Source organism: Sebastes umbrosus, chromosome 10, assembly GCF_015220745.1.
Source record: "Sebastes umbrosus isolate fSebUmb1 chromosome 10, fSebUmb1.pri, whole genome shotgun sequence".
In the NCBI taxonomy this organism is placed as follows: domain Eukaryota; kingdom Metazoa; phylum Chordata; class Actinopteri; order Perciformes; family Sebastidae; genus Sebastes; species Sebastes umbrosus.
The window spans coordinates 20873664-20887099 of record NC_051278.1 but is presented as its reverse complement, the minus strand read 5'-3'; the positions used below and the strand labels follow the sequence as shown (position 1 = coordinate 20887099).

The following is a 13436-nucleotide window of genomic DNA, read 5'->3' as shown; positions in this document are numbered from 1 at the left end:
GGATATTCAGTGGAGAGGACATGCTCAGTGATGTTATGTAAAGTGAGATGATGAGAAACGGAAAAATAAAGAGAAAGGGAGAAAAGAGAAGCAGTGAGACATGAGAAATATGGGATTTCATTTCTCTCCCATAGGAAGACTGAGCTTCTGCTTAATGCAGTTTGCTGAACCACCTCTCTCCTCTGAACTGTCTGTTAGCGGAGGATGGAGGTGTCCGTCGTGCATGTGGCTATAGATGGAGATATGTAGTTGTATGTGTGTCTTTGCATAGAGAGGCAAAGTCCCGATGCCTGTGTGATTCGTACTGGGATGTACTCACACCGGCAACGGGTCTCGCTTGTTCTTTTGCTTCCCGGCTGATAAAAAGACCAGGAGTCGCTGGACGAAACACATCAGGTAAGATAACGTTACATCTGTGTGTGGTCTCAGCTAAGTTAGGTAGCTATTGGTGACGTATATTGTGCAAGACTAGAGATGTAGTTCATTAAGCCGTCTTAAGCTTTGTTTATACTTGCATTGTTCGCTGCAGTAGCTATGCCCCAAAACGCCAGGAGAAATATTCTGTGGATAAGCGAGAAGTCAGCGAGTGTTACTGGAAAGGAAAGTAGGCTGCCTGGCAACAGTAGTAAAACACATTGCATTTGTGTACTGTAATTATTACTGTCGCTTAATTCCAATTCAAAATTACTTTCCGTCTCTCAGTGCTTTTCCTCGGGTAGCTTTTCCAAAACGATCTCTCGTATTCTTTGACAGCCTGCGGCAAAAAAGCCTTTTCTTTTTCCAGCGTGTTGCCTATTTCTTTCCAAGAATTTATTGGCATGTGACTGTCCCTGTGATCTCTCAATGAACAGTTGCAGAGATGTCTGCGCAGTGGGCGCGTAGTTACAAAACAACAGACATCTTGCAACAACTTGCGGAGCCTTTGCGCACTCGAAAGCCGGTATGACGTCATTTTCTGGCGCGTGCATCTCGCACCATCTTCACTACGGCGACCATAAACCCAATTTTACACAAAACTAAATGATACTACGAGAAACCTACCACAAACTGCCACTTTCTTAACTGGCAAAATTATGTTTTAAATTGACAAACATCATATGTGTGATTCATGGCGCAATTCAAACAGGATTAAAACAAAATATTTGTCTCTCGCCGTTGACTACCGCACATATTTTTTTCCAAAATAAGGGTTCATGGGATCCACCGGAATGGGTGGGACTTTACCTCTCTATGCGTAACAGTGTGGCTTTCTGATAACGGGGCCTTGTTTCATATACACTTACTGCCAGAAAGTTGATGTGGAGATGCATAGGTGTGACCGCTCTTCATCCTTTTTTCTTTCTTTTCTCTTTTCCTTTCCTTTTTTCTTCTCTTCTGTCTGCTTTCCGTCACAGCTTTGGCACCTGCTGAAGACAGATAACAGGAACTGGCGGTTTATATTTGCTTTATTGAGCGTTAGATTCACAAGTGTGTATTCGGCGCTGATGGATGTTCCTTATGAGCCGTGGCCAGTGTGAACGTGGATGAGTGTTTGCGTGTGTGGTAATGTGTGTAGGTTGTTTAAAGTGATCTGTGATGGAGTGCAGAAAGCGGAGAGTGAAAAGAACACATAAAGGCAAGTGGGAATATGTTAGTGTTTGCTATACATAGGCAAATGCCTTCAAACAGTACACAGATACGCGACAGCTTGACTGCGAGGGTTGTGTAACATGAAGATAACAATGACACCATGCAACAAAATTCAAATCACTCTTTTATCCCATTTGCACTAAAGTGTCCCCATGCTTGTCATTTTCATCTCTTATCAGCTCAGCTCTTTGAGGTTAGGTATAGATAATCTTCCATCTCATTTCTCCTTACAGCATGATAATAGCACATGCTGCTTTTTACCAGATATTCCTCCTTTCATTTCTGATTTCACTCTCCCCCTCCGGGAGCTGCGGCTTTGTCAAGGAATTATTGTCAAATTGGGAGGAAGCACTTCCCTGATTTTGTTTTTTTCCCTTTGACCTTTTTCTGTAATATATATTGACTACACCGTTCCTCCCCATCACCACAACAAGGCCTTAATTAAACCATCTATTCCGCCTCGAGTTTAATGTGAAAATGATTCTTACCACTGTGGCGGATCTGACACTGTAAGTCAAGTGCACTTGGCCATACCACACGTCATGACTGCCATCTGCTTAGACAAGCCTGCTTGTTATTGTGGCTCTCCAGAGAGGGTACCCTCGCTCTGCTTGGCACTGGTCCTTAGTGGTGGTGTGTAAGGGCCTATATGGTAATAAAATATGCAGCGTGTATTTGATAACATAACAGGTGAAGCCCATGGGGGAGTCTGTTCGATGCTACACATCATTTGCACACTTCATGTAGCTCCTAGGGAAGAGCTAAATATACATAATAAGGTGTCAAGACCAGTGGTGGAAGAAGTACCCATATCATTTACTGCAGTAAAAGTACCAATGCAACAATGTACAAATACTCCATTGCAAGTAAATCCCTGCATTCAGGATCCTACTTAAATAAATGTACAGAAGTATTATCAATAACATTTACTTAAATACAATATGCAATATATTTCTGGGTGGTTATGAGATGATTAATGGTTAGTAAAGAACAAAAATACTACTCGCAGATTTGTATTCAGACTATTCGCAAATCTTTGCTTCTTTTCTTTTTTTTTTTTTACAAAATATTGGATAATTTATCTCTTTGGGCCTCAAACAGTTATTTAGATTAAAACATTTGAGAAGTTTCAAAAGGGAATCTGTCTTTGGAGGAACTGCTAACAACTCATAGATATCTGAAACCGCTGGTTTAATCTTTAACTATGTATTGTATTTCAGAAGCTAATCAAAAGCTTTTCTTAAAATGTAAAATCTTAATCTGAAAAATAGTAGCTATAGCTCTCAGATCAACGTCTCCTCAAACAACGGTGTGTATGATGTCTTACGAAAAGTTATTCCTCATTTTTCATGCATTTTCCTACGAATGTCCAGCAACATGTGACAATTTTCGCTTGCTAGATGCATACAGTCTTTTCAAAATAAACTTTTTCACAGGAAACAACTTGGTTAGGTTTAGGCAACAAAACTACTTAGTTAGGTGCTGGAAAAAATTGTGATTTGGGTTAAAATAACTACAGAAGTGGCGTTAAGTATGGAAGTTATGTGACAAATAAATCAACGTTGACTTCTAATTTCACACAGGGTACTAACACCGGTCTCCTGGGTGAAAGCTCGGTGTTTTTTTTAACCCATCCATCCACCCTGACCTCCTCCCTACGTGGCATTTGTTGCTCAGGTTCAATTTTCTGCGTTTTTTCGCATCTGTCAAAATGCAAAAGAGGGCTGTTTGACCACTCAGAGCCACCGTCCGTGCAAACGTAATCATCCAAAATGGCATCTGATAAACATTCACTTCCTCTCCCAGCACAAAGCGCTTTACGATAAAGAAATAAAAGAATACAGAGATCCATAATTTAAAGATAAATTGTGTCAGGTAATTGCAGAACAGCTTGGAATCGGGGATGATAGCAAAACAAAGGATGTTGGGAAGATTAGACAGTAGTGATTGTGCTCTAGGCAGCTAAACGATAGCTTATTGCTAATATCATTCATTCATTAGCCACGTTTGGGACTAGCTCTATCCATTACACCTACATAATTAATTCAGTTTGTCTTGTATTGCGAGTTTTCACAACAAATAGAACAATAAAACGCGTCAGACTCAGTGTGCAAGGTTTCTTTCTTCTAGACTTGATGTGCAAAAACCTTTACAGTGCATTACTTTTCGTAGGTCTAGCTATCAATATTTCCCTCTGAAATGTAGAGAGAAGAATGTAATTAAAGAGATGAAATACTTAGTACCTCAAATTTGTAAGCACAGTACTTGAGTAAATGTACTTTCAGTCAGTTTCCAGCACTGATACGTAGAGGCCATTTTAGTAAATGCAGTGACCGACAGTGTACAAGAAAATCCTTGGATAGCTCAAATGAGATAAATAGATAGTGACAAACAAAAGAAGTGGTTCCATGCTCTCACTGGCACCGCTGGCAAAATGTCCTGAGCCATAAGTTTAGCCCCATCCATATTTAATTAGCTGTCCCTTTTGTGCTTTTAGGCTTTTGTTAGATGTGTGAGCCACTCAACTCCGAGGGCGCTGCTCACTCCCAGTCACTTTGGATGAGCCTGTGCAAGCGTGAAGTGATGGAGATAAACACTACACTGGGGGAGAACATAACAAAGGAGAAAAAGCACACAAATACTTCTTGATTGGAGCTGACATACACTTTGTGTCACTCCTGTACTCTGTGTCACTACGAATTGTACATATCCAATTGTTCGCCTGACATTCTTTTTTTGAGTTTGTGTGTGAGCGTACTTTGTTGCATGTGTGTGTGTTTGGATTTTTTTTTGTGCATAGTTGTTCAGTAATGCTGGTGAGAAGAGAGAGAAACGGAGATACAAAGGATCAAACGATGTAGAGAATGCTGTAATCCTACTTTGTGGATCTGTTTTATATCTCTGGTGATTTTTTTTTTTAGGGCTAATCTCATATTAATTACTGTGACACAGATGCTAAGATCTCAAAGGACCACACACAAACACTTCCTCCTCCGCCTCTCAGTTCTCTATTGATTACAAGCACGCATAGACACATACTGTACTTTAATATATGCACACACACTCAAAGGCATAAACAGTAAACCCCCAGTGTGGCAGCCTCCTGCTTTCAACTTTTAAATCCCTCTCATTTCCTCCTCATCTGCTGCTTTCTGACATTGACAGTCATATTGTGTTGATTCTACAGAGAGGTCAAAGGTCACGTGGAGCTATTAACCCTGCTGCTGTTAATATTGTAAATAAAATTGTAGAACAAGGTTTAGTATCCTGGTCTCAATGAAGATATAGTCTTCACATGTCATATATTCTTTAGGACTGTCAAAGTTAACCTATTCACGCAAATTTGTTTTAACCCCACTAATTTCTTTAACACAATCAATCTTTTGGAGGTTGTAGTGGGCTCAGTTTTAGTCATATGAAAGTAGAAAAATCTTAGGAATCCATTGGTACCAACCGTGTCATACTAACTTGTCACGAAGGAGGCTAAATAACGCTCCAACGTTTGGTGAGGAAAAACTGGCATGGCCATGTTCAAACGAATCCCTTGACCTCTGACCTCAAGATATGTGAATGAAAATGGGTTCTATGGGTACCCACGAGTCTCCCCTTTACAGACTTTTAAAGGGTTTCTGGACAATACTTGTCATTGTTTTGTGTTGTTATTGATTTCCAATAATAACTATGTACATACATTAGCATAAAGCAAGCAAATTTGTCCTCTCCCATGTTGATAAGAGTATTAAATATTTATCAAATCTCCCTTTAAGGTACATTTTGAACAGATATAAAATGTGCGATGAATTTGCGATGATTTTTAATTAAATATTTTTTTATTGATTGACAGCACTAATATATATACAAAGCACCAATGACCAACAATAAAATAAGAATAGAATAAAAACATCTATGTGCAGGTCAGGTGTTCTTTAAGAGTATAAATAGTGTAAAGAAATAAATAGTGACTGGATATACATGGATTGGTTGGTTATGTACAGTATGTACATGTAAAGATGTCTATATACTGTATGTACAGTATGTAGGATTTATATTGACAGTGACAGATGATATGGTTATTCCGGTGTTAGAGGGTTACTGATAGTGTATGACAGATGTAAATGTTCAACACAATGATGACCTGAGGGAAGAAACTAAAGAAAAAAAAAGAAAAAAAACAACATATGTCAAAACATAGAAACCTCGTTACTGTGTAGACACCGAAACAAACCAATGATAAAGAAGCTACTTAGCGTCGACTGCAGCTAACAGACAATGGAAAGACTAACAGGTTGCGGAGAGCCACAGACAGAAAAGAGCTGCGATTCTACATCACTCATCAGGCTTTTCATGTCTTTAAGTGCTTTTCTTCTTAGAAACTCAATACCAATGTTTGCTCTATGTTTGGCTCAGAGACAGTTGCTTTCCATTTTAAGCACAGCGGCCTTCTTTTTCCATGAATTTTGTTTTTGTATGAAGTACAATTTCTTTCTCTGTTTTTCTCTCTCTGATTTCTTGTTACGCCAATTTTTATTCTGCTAATTGGTGACGATAAAACAACCATTGTCTTCTATGAGTACAAGGGCGCTGTAATTTATCAATACAATGTTCACGTCCTTTTTGCAAAATAATTAGTGAACTGTTCGTCATAACTTATTTTTTATTTGTGAACAAATATAATGATGAAACAATATTTAAAGTTTTCTGAATCTGCTCTTATACGGGCAAACATTTCCAGAAGAATCAAATGTTCAGACAAAGGCTGTGATAAGTGTAAATTATAAAATAATCATTTCACTAGTAATAATAATGGTCCAAAATGATGTCAAATTGCATAGTTTTAAGTGAAAAACATTCAGATTTTCTTGGGGAAGGACCCCCAAACCTACTATCTCCTAGTATCTTTTATTAATATTGAGATTAAATCTCTTTATCCTGCTGCATATTATGTAAGAGCATCCTGACTGGGACACTGCTCCTAAAACCTGAATGATACCCTACTATAGGCTGCAAATAACACAAGAAAGCACTTCAACTATTAGCACTTAACACACCACCTTAACCCTATAATGTTCCAGTTGGAATATTATTGGAGTATTATAGGCCTACTATAGAAGTTGCATAGCCCAAGTATCATAATATAGCAATAAAACCACAGCTGATTATGTCTGACAGTATAACATGCTTAAAGAAATAATGAATACATAGGAACAAGTCGCAAGAGATTGCTGATACCGGCTGATACACACGCCAACATGTGAATAGAAGGAGATCTGGCACTTATTTTTCTACTTCAAGCGCTGATTATAGGTAAAACCTGCAACATGTGCTGAGAACACAGTGCATGCACAGACTTGCAGTTTTGTATTAAAATGCGGTACGATAAGCTCACAGCATATATATATATATATACAGGATGGAACATGAGAGACAATAAACACGAGGTGAGAGTTCAAACAACTTTCAGCAAGAAAGCACGAAGGGCAACGCCAGAATCTGAAGTAACGTATACTGCAAACCAGCTTGCACTCACCACATGTGAGGTTGCCATGGCGACACCGCAGGGAAGTGCCACCCACCGACGCTATCTAAAAGTTTTTTTTTGCCTTAAGTGCCACCTTTTGTTCCACAATCATTATAGTATAAATATGAGCAGCTTCCTGCCTACATACAAGAGGGGTTTTTCAGCTGCGTAGCATCGCAGCCTGGCACTGTGACAAAGTGTCATTTGGCCATGGCAGTGCCCTTTTCCCGCTTTAGTTGGCATAGGCTCTCCAAATTATACAAACCACTCTATGTCCACCTAAGCTGGATTTAAGTGGGCGCAGGTGGAGTTTGTCATTATAACACACTCAGACGTTTGGCATGCAGCCCGATCTCACCTGATAAACAGAATGGATCTAAGAGGTCATAATAATCCTCTTTTCTTAGCCAAATGTAGCCGAACAATGAATATTTTTAATATTCATAACGCTCAAAAACATTTTTATCTTACAAATCGTGCATCTACACTGAATAAAATGTTGGCTCCTATTATAGAGCATCCCACTTATCTTTCATCTCTTTCTCTCCCTTACCAGGAAATACTGTGTATATTTTTGTTGATAATATTTGCATACTGGTAAATTCACCACCAGCATAATATCTTCTAAAAAAAGTGTATTCATCAAGAGTAGCCTCTATATTTCTTTTCCATAAAAGCCTCTTCTTCTTTACATGGCTGAATGGAGAGTGTGATCCAAATAATGGAGTTTCCAGGTTACTAATGGTGAGAAAAATTATATCTTTTAATGTAGTACCGCTCTAAAATACAATGCACCTCCTGCTGCCTTAATATACACAGAAATATCATTTTCAACAAATTTCACCCTCTGATTTGTTGTGCATGAGGAAGTGGAATTCACTAATGAGCCAGTTTGAAGATACAGCAGAAGCATGTCCTTATTATTGGACCCAGGAGGTGAACGCTCAGGTAAAACAAGTCTAGTCATTTGTTTGTAGTAAAATTATACATTTACCTCCAATGGCTTAATATGTATTGCATAACATAAAACACCCTCTACTCTTAGACCCTCACTGCGAATAAGGAAGGACGCCAGGTCCGGCTCTCGCCCTTTTTGGTGCCCTAGGCAGAATTTGGATTTGATACCCCATCCTCCGCTCTAGGGTTAGGGTTCAACCCCCCAGAACCCTAACCCTAGCCCGTAAACTGCAACATACATCAGACATCACAATGTTTTTAAAACAAAAATTAGGATTTAAATTTTTGTGAATAATTATGTATGTATTTATTACAATATAGATAAACAATTGGTCCTTAATATGGTTGGCTTAAAACTATTTAGTTAGTTTCACTACAATTTACACTTTTATTGACAAATAAGTGCGGCCGGGAAGATGGAAAAGTCTGAGAAAAAGAGTTACAGGGGTGAAAAGTGAATTTCTTTTGTTCATTTTAGGGCTGTCAATATTTTAAATGATTTATCGCATGACTTTCCATAGATTTGATTATACGCAATAAACCACACATTTTTTTATCTGTTTAAAATGTATCTGAAGAGAGATTTGTCAAGTATTTAATACTCTTATCAATAAGGGAGTGGGCGAATATGCTGCTTTATGCAAATGTATGTCTATATTTATTGCTGGAAATCAATTAACAACACAAAACAATGACAGATATTGTCCAGAAACCCTCACAGGTACTGCATTTAACATAAAAAAATATGCTCAAATCATAACATGGCAAACTCAAGCCCAACGGGCAACAACAGCTGTCAGTGTGTCAGTGTGCTGACTTGACTATGACTTGCCCCAAAATGCATGTGATTATCATAAAGTGGGCATGTCTGTAAAGGGGAGACTTGTGGGTACCCATAGAACCCATTTTCATTCACATATTTTGAGGTCAAAGGTCAAGGGACCCCTTTCAAAAATGGCCATGCCAATTTTCCCTTGCCAAAATTTCGCACAAGTCCCGAGTGTTATTTAGCTTTTTTTGCGACAAGCTAGTATGACATGGTTGGTACCAATGGATTCCTTAGGTCTTCTAGTTTCATATCGTACCTTCTAATTGAATCTTCACTCTAGAATTAAAACTAAGTCCGCTACAATCTAAAAATTGCAAGTTACGTTAAAGAAATTAGTGGCGTTAAAACAAATTTGTGTCAACACGTTATTATCACGTTAACTTTGACAGCCCTTATTTGTTACCTCAATGCAGAACATGAGTAAGGGCGCCCTCTGGCATTTTAATTTTTTTTTTTCCACAGAATGTGGTGCCCTATGGCGACCGCATATATGGCCTATGCCTTAAGGCCCTGAAAGACCCCCCTCCACAATGGATCTGAATGTGGAACTGAAGCTTTACTCATCCAAAATAACATTATACTGTATAACCCTTATATACTCTTATGTCTGGCACGTGGACAATCCACAGCTCATTATTTTTAATTGACCCAACCTTGTCCATTACAACCAGCTTTAAGAATATGCATGTGTTTCAGCGTCTGCTTGCACTGCCAGTGACATTTACATACCTGCCCGAGTGGCCTGAATGTGAGTTGTTTTGGCACGTGGACTCTGAAGTTCAGAGAAATTAAAGCTTGAAAGAACTTGTCGACGATGGAGGTCCTTGCAGGAGAGCCACCAGAAGTCACGGGAGGACAAAAAGGATACAAGCCTCTTTTTTTGGGCAGTGAAACAAATGAGCAGCCCGTTACATGGCTGCGGCTGTCACCTGTGTGATCTGACCCCCTAACCACATGGTTTCCTGCTATTCACTCTTTGGAGTTTGTCATCCTTCCAGATGTGCAACCGGTGTCCGATTTTAGTGCTTTTATTACCCCCCTACCGTATGACGATGCCTGACTGATGTGTGTGAGTGTGAGCGTTTGGTGTGATTGGCATTAAGCTTCCTACACCACAGAAACACTCCTGTGGTCCATTTGGGTCTGACGGGTGCTGATTGGGTTCAAGTGCTCCTCGACTGCAGATGCCATTTGAAGATTGCTTTCATCCCCCCCTTGAAACACAAGGACAGATAAGAAACACCCTTTTTTCTCTGGGGATTCGAAAAGCTCCCACTCACATAGACACAAATACATAAACACACACAGCGCTACTTCTCCGTTTACCTCCTCGCCTTCTTTCTTGTGCCTTCTGTCAGGCGGGTATACATGCACACACACACACACACACACACACGGAAAGAAAACACCACAAATAGTATTTGCTTGCTCCAAAGCAATTCCCCTCAAAAGAGAAAAAGATGTTGAGAACGATTGGTCTTGAAAACCCTTTAACTCCCCAGTCGTCCACCACTCCTCCATGCCATCTTATCTTCCCCGTACAGCATGCTAATCAAAATCGGTCGCGCCCTGCTATCTCTCCATGGGATCAGCAGTTTTGTCTAAGCCCTTGCCATGAATGCCTTAAAAGCAGCACCTTTTAAATTAGGACAGGTGTTGTGTTGGCTTTGAATCCCATGTAACACACATCAAAAGATGGAAAAAACAACTGCCAACAAAGTGACGTAACAAATCACGTCTCAAGGTGTTGGAATGGTGACCGTTATGCCGAACAGGCAGCTTCCGTTACAGCTTCCGTCTCCTTTTAACAACGTGAATCTGTTCAGTGAGCTAAAAAGGCTCAGTGTTTGTGGCATTGCTGCCAATGTTGAGATCAGTTGAGGAAATGCCAAGCACCGCCCACCAGCCAGAGCAAACTTTTTCATTTTACAGCTAAATAGTACACTACGAGATGTTTCATTTTGTTTGATTTTTTTGTGAGAAATAGGCATTAGGGTAACAGAATATTTATTCATATTTGATCAGCGCTGCCTAGTTTGACCGTTTGATTGGAGTTCGCGAGTGATTAACAGCTGCCTCCGTTGAATGAACGGAGTGGGTCCTCTTCACGGAGTCCGCCATGTTTCTACAGTAGCCCAGAACGGACAAACCAACGACTGTTAACTTTTCCTGCTTGGGCCGGAGTCGATAATGTTACTCGTTCACTTGATATTCTCAAAGCTAAACAAACTCTCTTCTACTCCACTAGCTCACTTGTTCGCGCGCACACATTCGCCACCGCTCTCTCTCTCACTTCACCACTCACTTCCCACATACACACACACACTCTGGCTCTGCTATTCTCTAAATGACCTACGCTACTCTTACAACAACTGGCTCTAGATAGGGCATTTCGCATTTTCGCGTCGGCCTGTTCCTTTAAGAGAAAACCGCCATGTTCACAAATACTGAGCAGCATGTATTAAACATGTAGAGTAATGAATTTTCTTTTTTATCATAATTGCACAAAATGAACATGATATATAACAAAGGAGTATCACATAGGAGCCAACTAATATATATTTTTAGATCAAGATAATAAGTTAATTAACATTATCTGGAGATCTATCTTTCAGTTGGATTACAATATGCTACTTTGCATGTACAAGACACATAACAGCCTCCATGGTGAACATGCTGCTAAAACATCATTCAGATTGTCCCTTTTGTAATTTCAATAGAGGGATTTCTGGTTGTATGTTTCTTTAATTTTATTTAGGGCTGTCAATCGATGGAAATATTTAATCATGATTAATGGCGTGATTGTCCATAGATAATCACGATTATCTGTTCAAAATGTACCTTAAAGGGAGATTTGTGTGGACAAAATGCTTGCTTAATGCAAATGTATGTATATATTTATTATTGGAAATCAATTCACAGCACAAAACAATGACAAATATTGTCTAGAAACCCTCAAAGGGAAACCTAGTTTCATATGATGCCAATATCTACACTCTAGCTTTAAAACTGAGCCCGCTACAACCTCCATAAGATCAGTATTGCAAGTTGCGTTAATGCGTTAAAGAAATTAGTGGCATTAAACCAAATTTACGTTAAGGTGACCTAATTTTATTTGAATAATATTTTAAATGAGCCTTTGGTCAATTGTATTTATTATTTCAGTTAAAGTATTCAAGTAGCCTAAAGCAAATGTTTTTAAAACTACATACATGTGTGTATATACTTAAGGTTAAAAAAGAGATGAGCTCTCCGTTCAACATAGCCAATAAATCAACCCATGTTAAACTTGAAGCAAAGCCTGAAAACTAGTCTTACAAGGCTAGTCTGGAGGGTTAAGCTCCATGGGAGTGACGATTAGCTGACACTTATTTAAACCTGCTTTATGATCCAGAAAAGGAGCCTGATTTACACAAGCAAGCCTGGTTTAACTGGTAATCTTACTGTAAGAAGCACTGGTCTGTCGTAGATTTAAAAAAATCCTGAGTGAGTAAAATAAAGTTGACAGTTGGTAAGTCTTGTAGTGAAGTGTAGCTGCTACTTGCGATCACATTGTACAACCAAATAAATGTTTTAAATCCGTTCCGATCTCTTATGCCAACTTCTTTGATACCGTGCCTGGCATGCCACACTGCTTTCTTTTGATAGAGCGGTACTTCCATCTCTTTGAGTAGACCGTAATAGAAAACTTTACACCCCCCTACAACTGTGAAAGCCTGCAAAGTACTGAGAGTAGATGCTCGTCAAAGGGAAGCGGACTACTCATGATACTCCTGGGATTTGTGGATAGCGCAAGCCGTTGGCAGGCGCTGGAGCACAGTATGCACATCACACTGTAGCAGTATTGATCAAATCTGAAGTTCTTTCGGGCAACTCTAACCATTTCCCTCCACTGAAGACTCAAAGCAATAAAAATGTCCGCAGGTGGGTGTGCGGTGGTGGCGGATAACACGCCGGTTCGGGTGGAAATGCGACGTCTAACAACTGTGCGACTTGCATTTACCGCTGTTTGAGAGGATTTGAAAGTAGCCCGCATCTGCACTCTCACAAGAGCAGCGTGTATGAGGCAGTGATAGTGCAGGTGTTTCTGTGTGTTTACAGGCAGCGTAGCCTGATAATGGGTGAGATGCAGGGAGCGGCGGTGCTGACTGGGTTTCAAAACATCTGTCGTGTGAGGAGTCAGATATTCATCATGAATATATTTCATACTAGCCTCCCACATTTTCCCATCTTTCTCTCTGTCTGTGTTTTTATATATCTTGTCTCTTCATTTTCTGTTTCTCTGGCTTCTATCGTACATATTAAAAATGAACACCATCCAAATTACAGTTGATTAGACTGTTGTCAGGCTATTAAATAGCCGTTATCAGTCGCTATAAGCCCCATAGATGTGGGCCCACTACACACACTAGTAGGTTTTTATCATCTATTCACATGGCAGATCACCGAAAGGAGGTATAAAAGAACACGACAGCGACCTCTAGCGACCGTAGTAATTATGAC

At 39.6% G+C, this 13436-nt stretch overlaps 1 protein-coding gene and 1 long non-coding RNA gene across 3 annotated transcripts in view; one reads left to right on the top strand and one right to left on the bottom strand.

Moving 5' to 3' along the window:
• grid1a (glutamate receptor, ionotropic, delta 1a) overlaps positions 1 to 13436 on the top strand; it is a 327001-nt gene that overhangs the window by 59871 nt on the left and 253694 nt on the right. The window lies entirely within an intron of this gene.
• On the bottom strand, positions 164 to 12038 carry LOC119495291. Its single transcript, XR_005208425.1, has 3 exons — positions 12028 to 12038; positions 4663 to 4667; positions 164 to 424 (listed from the first exon to the last, which is right to left on the bottom strand). It is a non-coding gene; the product is annotated as an uncharacterized LOC119495291 (long non-coding RNA).